Below are 16,168 nucleotides of genomic sequence, written 5' to 3' on the forward strand. Positions count from 1 at the left end.
AACTTTAGTTGAGTTAATTTTATGTTGAGTTTTGCTTCGTCGTTTGCCATGTTTGTATGGGACGCGTAATATCTCGTACGAAATTTTCACAATTTATCACAATAACAATCCTTCGTCGGTAGGTGACACGTATTCCGAAAATTGACCTCCGTCCCAATGTCTTCGGAACACGAAGAATAATCACAATAACAACTTTGGTTTCTTAAACAATTTTCAGTATTACTGAAATAGCAAAACACAGCCAGAAATCTAATTAAATTACTATACAGCATGGAGTTGCACAGTGAGGTCATTCTACTGTTTATGTATTCATTGCTATCTGTTTGCAAGCAATCCTCTTGAATTAACTAAGCAGTAACGTTTGCATATGCTCGATGGGTGCCCTAAAAATACATTAATATAGTATTCATTTACATAGAGAAAACTTCCCCCATTATCTTTTGTTTTGAATGCGTTCGGTTCATGTAAAGTTCCACGTTTATGCGTGTGTCATCGGCTTTCCCAACCCTGGGGACCCGAAGATTTAGTGGGGCCTTTGAAATTATAAATTTAAAATTCCGCACTATTTCCCTACCCTAAGATTTTTATTACTATGCAAAGAGCCCAACCATATGTCCAAACCATTCATTTTTGGTATAATCAGGCAAAAAATTGTTTGCAAGATAGTCATGATACAAGTTCTAATTTTATTTAATTTCCTCAGAATACAAAGCCTATATATTTATATATCAACAAAACATTTCTTAAAAACAACTAAACACTATTATGAAGTATTTTTTCCTAAACACAAACCACAAATGTATTGTTCCATTGCATCTGCTTCCTCCTGATTTACATCAACGCATACTCCGTGAAACCACTGGTAGCAGCCATCACACTGAGCAATTAAGCGTTCTTCTTCCTTTCGGCAGATACAATAAACTTTCTGTTCTGTAGTCTCAGGATCCGCTGTTTTTTCATCATTCCTTCGTTTAATTAACTAGGCCAAAGACATTCAACATGGCCGACGGACAGAACTTCAATACCCTGCCATCTCAAATAGTCCGTGTGAACGCATAATAGCCGTCTTGTTTTCATTATATAAGTTGATTATTGTGAGTTCATTTTTAATTTTACTTTCTTTATAAAATTAAGATTCAGCAATAAAGTATGAAAGTGTCGTATTCCTTTTGATTTGAGCAATAAATTTGTAATAAATTTCTTTCGCTCGCTGTGAGATCAATCATCCGCTGATTAATCACTCTGGAGAGGACTGGGCTTTAGCGTCGCGTGTTTGTTGCGTCTGTATGAAAAAGTTAATTTTTGTTTTTAGATTTTTGATCAGTGCAAGCACTTTTTGAAATTTAGCCAAGAAAAGAAGGGGTTAAATTCAAGGAATTTAATTTTTAGATAACTTAAATGTGCATTTATACGAGGTCTTAATGATTCAACGTAAGTTGTTTGATAAATATGCTTTTTATCATTAAACGGGTTGGATAAGCTGAACTTCTGCTCTTAATCTGTTTAAGCCACAGCACCTGCCGTAAATATAATGACCTGTTCTCAAGTTAACTCTATAAAATTGAAATTAGGAATAAATATATATTATTTAAACCGCTAGTATCCACAGTGACAAATGTGAAACACTAATATCAAAGTCAATCTATAAAATGCTCGGCTCTTAAAAGGTTTAATAACCACCTCCTAAAAACAAAAAAAATTTATTAAAAATATTAATCATTCTATGTGCATTCACCGATGTCAAACATAATTTTTTTATATCATAGAAAGGTTTTTTAATTATGTTAGCTTTTTTAATGAATTTTTATGGCATGTTTTAATATTTAGAATACTTTGGTCCTGCTTACGTGAGATCGAAACGAAGTCAATACGGTACCAGCTCGTGTCGGTTACAGTATTATTTATAGTAAATGTTTACACGGGACCATTACGAAAATGATACAGAGCGGTCTGAAATCGTACGGCCATCTGAACTGATCCCACTGAGTTCAGAACGGTATTAATTGAAACCGGCATCAATGTAAACTCAAATTAATGCTTAGGCCAGACTGAAATGGCAACAACCTTGCGCCCAAATTGCAAAAACAAAATGGCCAGCAGGTGTAAATCTAGCCTGAAAAGGAGGAGTAATACAAATAAAGATTTCTCGAGATTTCTCATGTCCTATGTAAAAAAGTAACAAATGTTTATTTTCATTCCGGTTTGACTTCGTTCCGGTCTCATGTAAACAGGGTCTTAGTTAACCTGCTTTATGATTTGACAAGATTATGGTGTGAATTTATATCGGAACGTTATCTTATTTTTAATAGTAGCATGTTTTTATCACTTAACTTTGTTTTGGCTAAAGAGAAATGAACTGAAATAGCGTCAGTTGAATTTAAATTTAAGTATCTGCAAGACGAAACTAAATATATAATATGTTGCAGCTTTGTTAATAAACATATCCTTTTTTCCACTTCATTAATTAGAAGCTATTATAGCATGCATTTTAATATGTGAGCTCTGCAATAAAGCTAGCAATTAGAAAAACAATCTAGCTTTTCGTATATACTCTTCAAAGACGCAACAAACAGTAAACCTAAAAATGGCATATAAAAGGCACATAGCTGTTGTCGAATTTACGATTCCTATCGTCATATTTGGTATCATTGGCAACGTTCTTGTTATCATCTCAATATTACGACGACGAAGTTTGTTGACGAGCAACTACTACTTTGTTGTTCTACATCTTGCCATTTGTGATCTTATGTTGCTGGTCGAATTCTTTGTGCACTCAATGACAAAACTTTTCGAGAGGAATGTTGAGTATTATGAAACATCTTGTCTTTTTTTGCAGACAGGATACTTGTTTGCATTAGCAGGAGCTCTTATGATGTTGATAATCGCAATTCTACGTTATTGTGCCTCTGCATATCCTTTGAAGATTCCTATCAGCAAACGAAAATTGAAAGTTTTTTGTGCTATGGTTTACATTGTATCGTTTATACTAGGGTACGCAATATATATTCCAATATGTGTGGACAACGGTGAGCAGGGTGCGCTGGTTAAAATACAGCGTTTTGTATTCATCTTTGCTTGCATTTTTACCACTTCTGTCTATGCAGTAGTTTATTACAAAATTGGTCGAGTAATTTTTATCCAGGGAAACAATTTCTTAACTTCACAAGGTCAGAATGTAGCCACCTCCTCGTTCACCAAACAAAGATATCGTCGAAATCATTGAGCTCTATAAGAACTGGAGGGGCAAAGGGGCCTGGACCCCATGGTCAAAAAAATGGTGGTAATAGCGGATGTTGGTGGTCAAAACTTCCACTTTAAACATTTTTTTCAATATTCACTACCTCCTGATTTCCAATACTGTTTATATGAACGTTAACAAGTGGAAAAAAAACAATTAGATACCGACAGCATCATGTGAAAATGCTTCAGCATTGCGTGAAAACACAGTACACACACATCAAAATAAAGAAAATCGACGGTAGAGAAACGCATATTTTGGCTGTAACATTTATGTTATTTTATGACATTTTAACCTTTTAAAAGTGAAAATCAAACGGCATTAGTAGACCTGTCAATCTCGTCAAACTTATACATTATTTCATGCTTCTGTGTGTTTGACTGTTTGTAAACAGTTTGGTGCAACTATTTTTCTTGCTCAAATGGATAAATCTGTGTAAAAATGCGTCTGAGGAAGCGATAAAATGTTTGCTTCAGTCCTACGACATAAGTCAACTGAAAATTTACCATGGATAAGTATCATAAGTGTATTGTCATTACCTGATAAATCTACAGAAAACTCATAAAGAAAATACGTTGAACTTGAAGAGCTATAAAAAAGAAAACAATTCAAAACACCATGATGCTGCTGCTTGGTAATTTGTATTTTGTAAACAGCTTGGCAGAATCTTGGATCTATTACAGAACAGAACTACATTCATTTTCCATTGAATTACAAACTTGGAAACTAAAGTGCATTGGTTTCTCTGACAAAAACACTCTGTCTATTGCTGCATGAAGGCAAAATAGTTATTTGACAGTGTACGTGAAGAAATTTATCAAGCTCTATACATATTATTGTGCGTTACTTACAGTTTTTTGGAATTGTGTATATATGTCAAGAACAAGATATAATTTTTCAAAAGTGCTAACCCCTTCGAGCACTACTACTCTTTTGTTTTGCTTAAACAACTTACAGCTACCAATACTAATTATTTATATGTACAAACTAACATTTGGGAATCGAATGATAAACAACTTGTTAAATCTTTGTATTTTACATCAAGCCTTTGAATTAGTTACTTTTATCTCTTGGTTAAAAAAAATATTAATGAAAGACTTACAAATCAAGTTTCTTGAAAATAGTATTTTGTACAAAGAAACTAAATAATTGGAAAGGTCACATGTTGAAGACAGACTTTGCTTCTTTGACTAGGTTGCTTGACCATGAGCAAATTTAAATTTGTTTACAATTTGTTTAAAGAATTCTTTTTATTGATTTCTACTAATTCTTCATAAGACACAAAGAATTTCTTTCCCATCTATTTTTGCTTCTTCTACATTCAACTTCATTGTAACCAATGCATCCGATGTGAATTTGTGGATCACCTGGAATCATACCAATTATGGATATGATGAGATGAGACAATATGTTTAATTTTTCATGCATATTAATGATATAATCATAAGCTACTGTTGAACAAAAATTTCAAGGTAGAAACAAATCTTAGCACATTGTTCAACACATTACTTTTATCTTGGTTTTGAAGTAATAACCTGTTTACTATAACAATAAATACTTCATTTACAGAAACGCTAAGTAGTACTTTAAAACTGTTTGCATAAATCCAACATTCCAATCCCATTATAATTTTCTACACTATACAGTCAGTCAAATTGAGCAGGCAAACAGTTTAATACTTATTTTTATTATACAACATATACCATAGTTCTCATTAATTTTGCATGGCACTGCATTCAATTTCAACACAACTCTGTTGTAAACTTTCCCTTCATCTTTTAAAAAAAAACATGAACAAATTATGCCCCATTTTTGGGAGGTAAACTCAATTCAAATCAGGAGAGTTTAGCTTGATGCCTTGATCATGATACAAGATGGATGCAAAACTCGATAAAAATTGACAGCTTCGCCACGTCTGGCGATCGATTAAGTGAAGAACAAACAAGACTGGACCAAAATAACTTTAAATTATAACTTAGTAGTAGAAACACTCTTCAAGTACCTTGTTAAAAACAAAATAGTAAAACTAATACTGTACTACTTACCGGAGTCAAGAAATGTTCCCTTTTCTGTCGCTATTTCAGCATCCGCAAACCACAGAAGTTGGCAGTTTAATAAATAAAATTTTAAAAAAGTGTTTATGTTAGGAAAATAAATAGTTTTGATATTTTCTATACTCGCAATCGTGGTGGTCAAATCAGGGTGGGCGACAAAAATTTTATTTCATGAGCCCGCGTCTCTCCGCTGACTTTGACCACCAAAATCCGCCATGTTTTTCACCACGCGGCCGCGCGCTAATAATTTATACTAATTTTGTTGACGTTTCCCCTCCAGTTATTATAGAACTCAATGGTCGAAATCGTAAAATATTCTTTGTTTGTGTCATGACAGTCATCTTCAACACAATTGCAAATATCCCAGTCGCTATGGCTTTCTTTGTCGACATGAAAAGCGATTATTTATCGTCAGCTTTTTTCGACATTGCTTTATTGCTTAGATTTTTCAACCCCTTTATTGCTTAGAGTTTTTAACCCCTTTATCTATGGATTGTTGGACAAAAAACTTCTCCTTTTATGGAGGAACTGTCAAAAAAGGAAAGCGACTATTATGCTTGCTGCTCCCATTGAAAGGAACGGGTAAAACTTTTAGAAGAAACCACTGTATGGATTTTCTTGAATGTGAAGAGTGTTATTTCGGTTTATGAACGACGATAATTTCAATAAAGAATAATTCGATTTATGCAATTCCACTCTGCAGCTGTTCAAGGATTGTACTGAATAGTTTACTATCCTATTGTAATACCTTGGTCAAAACGTTTCCAACTGAAAACAGCATTATATCATGATTTAAGTTGAATTCTGTTCTTTTTGTGGCTCACCAAGTTCAGGATATTTTCTTTACATATACTGTGTAGAGCTGTAAGCCAGTATGAAACAATTTTACCCAAAATTTATCGAGACGCATAAGCCATACTTAAAACTTTTTTGACTGTTGTCAAGATTCAGGAATAAAGATTTAACTAGACGTTGGGGTTTTTCTCGTGTCTTTCTGTGCATACTTTCCAACACTTGTAGATCTCATCGATAAATACATTTTTATTAAGCGCTTTACGAATACATATACTGATATACAGAGATCAATGTTTGTATATAAACTTTAAGATTTTTTATTTTTACGGTCCCACTGTCTACTGTTATTTTTAACCTAAATTGTTATTTCTGTATAGTTGAAGTTCCTTTACCGAAGATTTTCTTCGTATAATTGCGTGTGTATTTTATAAAACGCTATAGCATATCTTTGCATCGAAAGCATAATAGTTCTTGAGTTTTTAACACTGATAGAATTCGATAAGTTTATTAGAAATCAGGAGGCAGTGAATGGCGAAAAAAATTTTCAAAGTGGAAAATTTTCATCCACAATTTCCTATTCGCCACAATGTCAAAGCAACGTTGAGAAAACGTTTGTCAATTATGAATACCTAGAAGAGCGTTGTGCAATGGTTGTCTCAAAGTCAAACATCATTTTCCTACAACCTTAGGAAAATCTTGGTTTAATCACTTTAATTTGCTGTGAGCAAAGTTCGTATAACATAACGTATTAGCATAACAAAACTGGTGTTAATAAAGTATTAATAGCTCACCAGTAGCTTTCTCGTTTGCACCATAATTAACGTTTTTGTTGTATGGGTGCCTCTCTTCATTCAACGACCAAAAACTAATTCCCTAATTCCTACTACAATCAGCGACTTACAGTGAAATGTTCAACATGGCGTATGAAATACATCCAACGATTGTTAAACTTACTTTTCCAGTTGCCATATTTGGAATTATTGGCAACACTCTTGTTATCACTTCTACATTACGACGAGGTAGTTTGTTGACAAGCAACTATTACTTTGCTGTTCTACATCTTGCAATTTGTGATAATGTTTGGCTGGTTGTATATTTTGTGAACCTCACGACGAAGCTTTTTAAGAGAGACGTTGCGTACGATGAAACGTTTTGTCTTTTTGCTAAAACAGGATACTTTTTCGCCGTTGCTGGATCTTTTATGATGTTGACTATTACAATTCTACGTTATTGTGCAACAGCATATCCTTTTAAGCATCTAATCAGTAAAAGAAAATTGAAAATCATTTGTGCTACGGTTTATATTGCATCGTTCATATTGGGCTATGTATTGTTTGTTCCAAATTGTGTGGAAAACGATGACCATTTTGTGATCGTTAAAATTCAACACTATATAATTGTGTTAGGCTCCTTTCTCGCCACTGCAGCAATGATAGTAATTTATTTTAAAATCGCAAGAGTACTTTTTAACCGACAAAACAATTTCTCAATTTCACATTATCAGAATGAAGTTACATCTTCATTCAGCAAACAAAGATATCGTCGAAATCGTAAAATATTTTTAGTTTGCATCACGACAGTCATCTTCTACACAGTTGGACACATTCCTGTCTCCATCGCATTCTTTGTTGAAACAAACAATTATTATTCATCGTCTGTATATTACGACATTGCTCTACTGTTTAGAATTTTCACTACGCACGTGGTCAATCCTCTTATCTATGGATTGCTGGACAAAAAGATTGTGATGTTTTGGAGAAATTGGCGAAAAAAGGAGACAAATGTTATGCTTGATGCCACTAAAGCAAAGAATGTTTGCTTTGCTTGATGAAAGACTGCAGCTAACTAGGTATACATTAATAAAAAGTAACTAAAGGGCAAATCACAGAATAATAACTATATAGAAGGGTCACTCCAGTGTGCAAATTTATATATGCCAAAGGATGCCATGAACGAATTAATTTTCAATCTTGCAGAAGTTCAAATTGCCTATCCACTGTTTTCATTTTGCACAAGGTATTATTTATATGCCATTAATATAAAGAAAAATATTATTCTGTGTTGTTTTGTAGTCTCAATTAGAAGAAAATTAATATAAAGGGTTTACCTTAAAGGAATTGATAAATAGAATTCAGAAATTACGCCAGAGATATAAAAAAGAAAAAGATAGGTCACGGCAAACAGGAACAGGTGTCTTAAAAAAGTGGAAGTTTTTTAACGAGATTGATGCTTTTCTAACTGTGCGACATAACCTCAATCCGTTAAAAATCATCGACACTATGGCAGAAGGTGATGAACAAGATGTGCATGAATTTGATGATGGGAAACGGGGAAGGTTAGAGGATAGCAGTTTCGACCCTAATATATATAAAGTCATCTTTTTTAAAATAAAAATATTTTTAATGTTACAGTATGTATTGCTGTAATGTATTACAGTATCCCGGTATGTATTAAATGATTAATGCAAGGAATGAGGTACTGTATATTTCGAACGTGCATGAATATATGTGTTGACATGTTGGCACCTTTCTGTGACTTGAGTTGACAACTGCAAAATTGTTAGAAAATTGTCTTGATAAATTTGATATGGTAAGGAAAAAAACGAAAAATTACAAAATGATGATCGCATATGAAATATTCTCGCGTACTTAAATTTTACGAAATTTTTGTTATCGACATTGTAAATTGTCTTTAGGTATCAGAAGTTTGAACAGGATCGCATTGATAGAGGGAATGAATTTCGACTAAAGCAAATTCAGCTTGAAAATGAGAAGAAAGGAACAGGTACATGAGCTAAATATGATGCGTATGATGTTATCATCATAGGTCAACAGCCTTCTGCTCCGATAAATGGTTACCAACAACATAATTAACATATTGGGTACATGGTTGATCAATTTGGTTTACAAGTATATCCACGTGACAGCAGCGTTCAAAAGGATTCAAACACGGAAAAAATCTTTATGCAATTGTAATACTTTGTTATCATTTAAACTGTTGATATTTCTACATTATATTCGTTTTTTTTACCTGTCTTTCACTGAACAGGTGGACATGTTTTAGATACTTCGGTAACTGCTTTTTAACAAGTTATGTCAGTCGTTTAACGGAACGATGACAAAATGCAGGGTCTTTACAACTTGCAAGTGTCTTTCAAATTTAATTTTTGGTCTTTATTTCAACATTAGCCTCATTCAAATGATTTTGTTAAAAACATTTTGTGGAATTGTGGAATTCATGTAACGTTAAATTTTAAAAGAATATTGAAGAACTGTTTAAGAAAAATAGTTTAATAAAGCAGCGCGAATATCTGAGCATCTTCTATTTTGATTTCCTCAATTGGCACCACAACAAAAGCATCATCAAAAATTTCTACCACCTCCCAGTCGGGCATGAATTCGGGCATGAATTCGTCTTACGTAAAATGCATGATAAATGGATAATATCGACTAAAGAAGCTACTTCCATATTTAGACTTTTACTAAATCATACATGGCGTCCTTTCCATCTCCAAAATGTGTTTTCCACGGTCATTCTTGCACGAATAAGATTGTAGTTAAGCTTCTTCTGTCGTTCAGTAGCCTCAATTTTGGGATACCCCTTTATTAACCATGACAAGAGAGGGTAAACTGGGTAACCTAAAAGAAACGGTGCTATTTCCACTCCCCTAATTTTCTTCACAATATCGAGGGAAAAGACGTTTCTTATTTCCATTGGAGAAAAGTGTAGAATTAGAAAGAATTCGCGCATCATGGACCCTACAGGCCATCCTATAACCATATCCCGGAACATATAACTACAGTGAGCGACCACTTACATCACGATACTGTGAAAACCTCCACGATTCAAATACTCTATGTTGCTATTAGCTGGTGCTAATATTTATATATGTATTGCACCAGCAAACATAGGAAAACCCCACTGCTCTTCATAATCTTGCAAAACTTGAAAGTTTTCGTCTCCCTTAGGAAAATTGATTGCTTTGAGAAAGTGTTTTATTATTGAACGGCTTACTTCTTTAATGCACTAACACACTAATGAATGGGAGACGCCAAAAAGATTAGCAAAAGTTCGATACTCTGCCCTACACGATAAATAATACAACGTTATAGCCAGGCGTCGTTTTGCAGAAAGTGGATTACGCATGGGAGTAATTTTACGATCTATTTCTTGCCGAACCCTATTAATTCAAGCGTGCTTTTTTCACGCAAAATTTGCGTGCCACAGTTCATCGTTGTAGAGTTCATCGACCATATCAAACCAAACTAGTGAACGTGGATGCATCCACAACAACCTTTCTCGTGGTTGATACAAATAGGCCAGTACTGTTTTGATTAAGGCAAATCAACGCTTCTTTCTCTAGTAAAATGATATTACCGAAAGATAGCAGCTTCTAAACTTCGTATGAACGGTTTCCTGTCGTTTTCGGAAGTGCATATACCAAGCTAAAGCTATCTTTACTTCATCATTATGTAAGTCCACCATGTTTGAAGTTTCGAATAATCCGCCAATTTAATTTTTTTTCGTCATCCGCCGACACTTATTTTTCGGGGCTCATACTCTAAGCAGGCTGTTTCTATAAATCAGGCGTGCCTGTTAAAAAAATGGCACGCTTAAAAAACTAAAGTATAAACAAAGCGGACTTGATAAAAGACAGTGGCCCGCGTGCCAAAATTTAGTCGTACCCTGCCCAAAACAGTTGTCGTGTAAACGGTGCTCAACAGCCAGTTGTGACCTCTGAATTGTATTTGCCGATTGTGAACTTAATTTTCCTCTCCATTTTATTACCTTATATTCAGCTGTGAAAACAAAATGTACGGAGTGCGTAGCTAGCCGAAAAATTTGTTTATGCTATGGACACTTTTCATCATTATCATTATACATTTATTTGAAGTCTCTTGCTCTTGAAAGTGAGTGAACACATAAAAATTTACAATGATTGAACGAACTTGAACGCTGGCCACACTGCTACATCTACAAATATTGAAAAAAAGAAACATGACAACACGTCGTATGTTTCTATTTTTGATTATTTAAACTTTAACGAGCAGTCCCATTTTTTTAGTCTTTATTCTGATCGTTTTCTGGTAATAATCATAAACTGGCAAATTTAAGAGTTATTTGTACAGTTCTGAAAAGCTAGTACAGATAATTAAAAGTGAGTTGCTTTCCAGCAACCGGGAGTCAAAATGTAAACATATAAAGGCGCAGTGCATGATGGTAACTTAAGAGTATTTAGTCATATAGTCATTTAGGTTCATCCATTATTCATTTAATAGTTTTAGTCAATACCAGATGCACCTATATGCAGCTAAACTTCTGGTTTTAGTACATTTCATTAAGTTCACATCACAGCCAACAATAAATATGCGAAGAAAAAGTTATGTAATGATATACGTCATAGGAGTCATGCTGATAGAGCACGAAGACTATGAAAGCAGTACAGTTTCACTGGTTAAAATTAAGTGAAGTCATTATTTGCACAAGATTAGAGAATGTTGCCGTGTGCTTTTCTTTAGTTTTATTTATAGTTTATAAAATTAAAACTACGCAATAAATTACAAAAGTCGTTTATCGTTTAATTTAACCAATTTAACTCTTGTTAAATTGCTTTCGTTTGGTGTGACATAAAAGGTAATTAAACGGCACGTAGCAACTTTATGAAAAATTGCCATTGAATACACACCTGTCTATAATCAGTTTACGGGTTATCTATCTATAATAGAACCAAATGCACTCGTTGGTTCGTACTCTTGAAACAAACATATGAAATGCTTCCAGCTATTGTTATCCTTACTATTCCTGTTGCCATATTTGGTATTATTGGCAACTCTCTTGTTATTATCTCAGTGTTTCAACGACGACGAAGTTTGTTTTCGAGCAACTACTACTTTCTTGTTTTACATCTTGCTATTTGTGATGGTATTTTTTTGGCTCTACGTTTTGTGTCTTTAATGAGCAAACTTATTCAAAAAAATGTGGCGCATCATAAAGCATTTTGTCTTATCAATGAAACAGGATTAATGCTTGCTGAAGACTGAGCCATTATGATGTTTATGATTTCAGTTCTACGTTACCGTGCAACTGTATATCCTTTCAAATCTCCTATCAGTAAACGAAGAATGAAAGTCAGTTGTGCTGTGGCTTACGTTGTATCGTTCATAATAGGTTATGTCTATTCCTCGCTGTGAGAACATAAATGACAAGTTTGTGACCAAGAAACTACAACTTTATTTAGATATCTTTGGTCATTGCTTTCTTGAAACAGCAGCACAGACGGTAATTTATTATAAAGTAGTCAAAGAGCTTTATAACCAAAAAAACATTTTCCAAATTTCACACAATCGGAATTCAGTTGACTCATCGTTCAGCAATCAAAGAAATCGGCGAAATCGTAAAATAGCTTTTGTTTGTATCTTGACAGTCATTTTCTACGCAATTGGAAATATTCTAATCACCCTCTCATACTTCGTTATGTTGAACAAAAGTTATTCATCGTCAATAATTTTGGACATCACCCTACTGCTTAAAATTTTCGCAACACATGCTGTCATTCCTCTTATCTATGGATTGTTGGACAAAAAACTTCTGACGTTTTCGCGGAAACGCCGAAAAAAAAGGGTGAATGTTATGCTGGAGGCTCCCATCAAAAGGAATGGAGAACATTTTTAACGTTACTAAATTTAAGAGTAATAATTTGTACAAAGTGATAAATAGTACTTCGGTTAATCAACGACTTCCACTAATCAAGTGAATAACAACAAAAAATAAGTGACGTTCAAACATTAAACGTTTTTGCATGTTTAAAAGCATTGCAATCGCTGGATTATCAACCATTGTAGCTATATTAACTGTTAAACGTGCATCCGCAATTAGTGTTTAAACATATTTTAAGAGGATATAAACATTTCAATATCAACATTGCTTTTATATTCCGGCTGCTAAGATCCAAAAATTGTTCCCTTGATAAAAGCATGAAATTTAGCATTATTACTGAGTTTATGAAGGGAATAATTTGAAAAATAAGGCCCCTCAATGATGTCCATTAAAGCAAGTGCGGCGCATGTTCAAAAATGATGAAGTAATGAAAACAAGATTAAGATCTTTAATCGATTTAAAAGGTTAAGAAACCATGTTAAGTGTAGTATGGTTGCTGAAAAATATCAATTGATCAGTGAAAGGACAATTGGCACGTAGCAACTCTGGAAGATTAGTTGTCACGTGGTATGGTTGAGATGCTTAAGTATTAAAACGTTTTGTCAATAAAACCACAAAAAAGTAACTTGGTCGTTATTACTTGTCTAAGCAACAGACAGTTAAACACTGAAAATGGCGTATGAACTACATGCAATCATTGTTATCATTTTCATTCCTATTGCCATATTGGCATTATTGGCATTTCTGTTATTATCATCTCGATATTACGACAATGAAAAATTGTTGACGAGCAACTACTACTTTGTTGTTCTACATTTAACCATTTGCGATACTCTTTTTCTTGTTCTACATTTTGTGATCTTGATGTGCCAACTTTCTAAAAGAGCTGTAGCAGATGACAAAACATTTTGCCTTGTTAATGACATATGCTGGATACTTGTTTGCTAAAGCAGGAGGTCTTGTTATGTTCATAATTTCCATTCTAGAAGACTTACAAGCCATGTATTTTCTTTCAATGAAACTGATGGTATATGTACACTACAGTTGTAGAAAAAAAGACTGGTAACGTTTTTACCAGTCTCTGTTTTCATTTCATATTTATAGAGAAGACTTGCTATAACCTAACGTTGTTGATGATCGGATTTTCTATAATTTTTATGGATATCTTAATTACAGTGATGCAAAAAAAGAATGAACGTGTAGAGCAAAAATAATGTAATCAGTAATCGTAAAAAGCTTTAATAAATATGTTATGACCAAATTTTCATTTTAAACTGTTTGCATGTTTTTTTAGTTCCAAACATAATTTTTAGCAATATGCAGCTGCACGCTTCTAAATATGGAGATTCAGAAAATACACTTTTTTGAGCACAGCTGTTGATGTTGCGTGAGGTATAGTAGATACGAATTTGCGTGAAATATTGGGTGATATTTGTAGAACTGTCTCTACAAATTTGTACGTATTGTACAAAGAGGAATTTAGTAATGATTGAAAAAGGCATGTGCTGTTGCACTGAGCAAATAGATGCAGGCCGACTACATCATGGTGTATGCATAATATTATATGTTAAACCATTTCAAATCTTCACCTCTATAAGACCACTATCTAGTGGCGAAAAGCTCACCGCCTTAAATTATTTATAGTTAGTGATCGAGCGCTTTACATTAACAATGCTCTACCCATATTCACATGACAGAAAAAGCGTAAATTTCTGAAAAAAATTGACATGAAGATTTAACGTTTTTTTACGAACATCATAACCTTTGTTTTGCACATTCGTCTTACGTATAAGTTTTTTTCTCTTTTTACACAAATGGTTTTAAATAAACGTCTTTCGTTTGAATCTATTTTTAAAGCATGATGTTTATGACATAAAGTGCATGATATTGCTAGAACTCTATTATTAACCGCAGATTTCAGTATATCTTATTTTCTTATATTCATTTTTATCTACGTAAAATTATTTCTTTTTAGACGGATTTGGTTTTAAAAATCTTTCATTTGGATATATATATAACGTACGTTGTTTATGACATAAAATAAAAAATCTTGCCTGAACTCTGTTATAAACTTAAGATTCATCTACATTTTATTGCTTTATATTCAGCTGTGAAAACAAAGTAAACGGAGTGGCGTTGCTAGCTGAGCTGAATAATTTTTCAACATTATCATTGTTCGTTTCTTTAAAAAGTCTTTTAATTGCTTTTTATAGTGAGTGAACACATACAAATTTACAATGCATGAACGAACTTGCAAGCTGGCCACGCTGCTACATCTTCATGTACATATATTGAACAATAGAAAAATGACGTACGTTGTATGTGTCCGTTTTTGATTATTCAAACATCAACGAGCTTTCCAATTTTTTTATTTTTATTCTGATCGTTTTTTGGTAATAATGCTAATGAAACTGGTAAATTTGATGGCTATTTCTACAATTCTGAAAAGCTAGTACACATAGTTAACAGTGAGTTGCTTCCCAGCATCGGTCAGTCAAAATGTAAACATGTAAACGCGCAGTGCATGATGGTAACTTAAGACTAATTAGTCATATAGTCATTTAGGTTCATCTAATTTTCATTTATAATTTTAGCTATCACCAGATGCACTGTCATGCAGCTAAACATCTGGTTTTAGTACATTGCGTTAAGTTCACATCACAAATAACAATAAATATGCAAAGAAAAGAATAATGTATTGCTATACTTCATAGGAATCATGCTGATACAGCACGAAGACTATGAAAGCAGTACAGTTTCACTAGGTTTAAAATTAAGTGAAGACATTATTTGCACAAGATTAGAGAATATTGCCGTGTGCTTTTCTATAGTTTTATTTATACTTTATAAAATTAAAACTACGCAATAAATTACAAAGTCGTTTATCGTTTAATTTAACCAATTTAACTCTTGTTAAATTGCTTTCGTTTGTGTGACACAAAAATTAAAGGCACGTAGCAATTTATAAAAAAATTGCATTGAATACTCACCTGTCGTGTAACTTATAATCAGTTTACAGGTTATCTTCGTTGGGCTTTTCTATCTATAAAACCACCAAAAGCACTTGTTTGTTCGTATTCTTCTAACAAACATATGAAATGCATCCAGCTATTGTTGTCCTTAATATTCCTGTTGCCATATTTGGTATCATTGGCAACTCTCTTGTTCTTATCTCAATATTTCAACGACGAAGGAGTTTGTTGACAAGCAACTACTACTTTCTCGTTTTACATCTTGCTATTTGTGATGGTATTTGGTTGGCTGTACATTTTGTGTATTTAATGAGCGAACTTATTAAAAAGAATGTGACGCATCATAAAGCATCTTGTTATATCAGTGAAATAGGATTAATGTTTGCTGAAGCAGGATCCATTATGATGTTTATGATTTCAGTTCTACGTTACCGTGCAACTGTATATCCTTT

At 33.4% G+C, this 16,168-nt stretch overlaps 1 long non-coding RNA gene across 1 annotated transcript; it reads right to left on the bottom strand.

The window, feature by feature from the left end:
- Positions 1-835: 835 nt before the first annotated feature.
- On the bottom strand, positions 836-14,630 carry LOC124442349. The gene is made up of 3 exons (XR_006947220.1): positions 14,555-14,630; positions 5,152-5,153; positions 836-846 (listed from the first exon to the last, which is right to left on the bottom strand). It is a non-coding gene; the product is annotated as an uncharacterized LOC124442349 (long non-coding RNA).
- Positions 14,631-16,168: the final 1,538 nt, after the last annotated feature.

This window comes from Xenia sp. Carnegie-2017, unplaced genomic scaffold (genome assembly GCF_021976095.1).
Source record: "Xenia sp. Carnegie-2017 unplaced genomic scaffold, XeniaSp_v1 HiC_scaffold_20, whole genome shotgun sequence".
NCBI classification, from domain to species: domain Eukaryota; kingdom Metazoa; phylum Cnidaria; class Anthozoa; order Malacalcyonacea; family Xeniidae; genus Xenia; species Xenia sp. Carnegie-2017.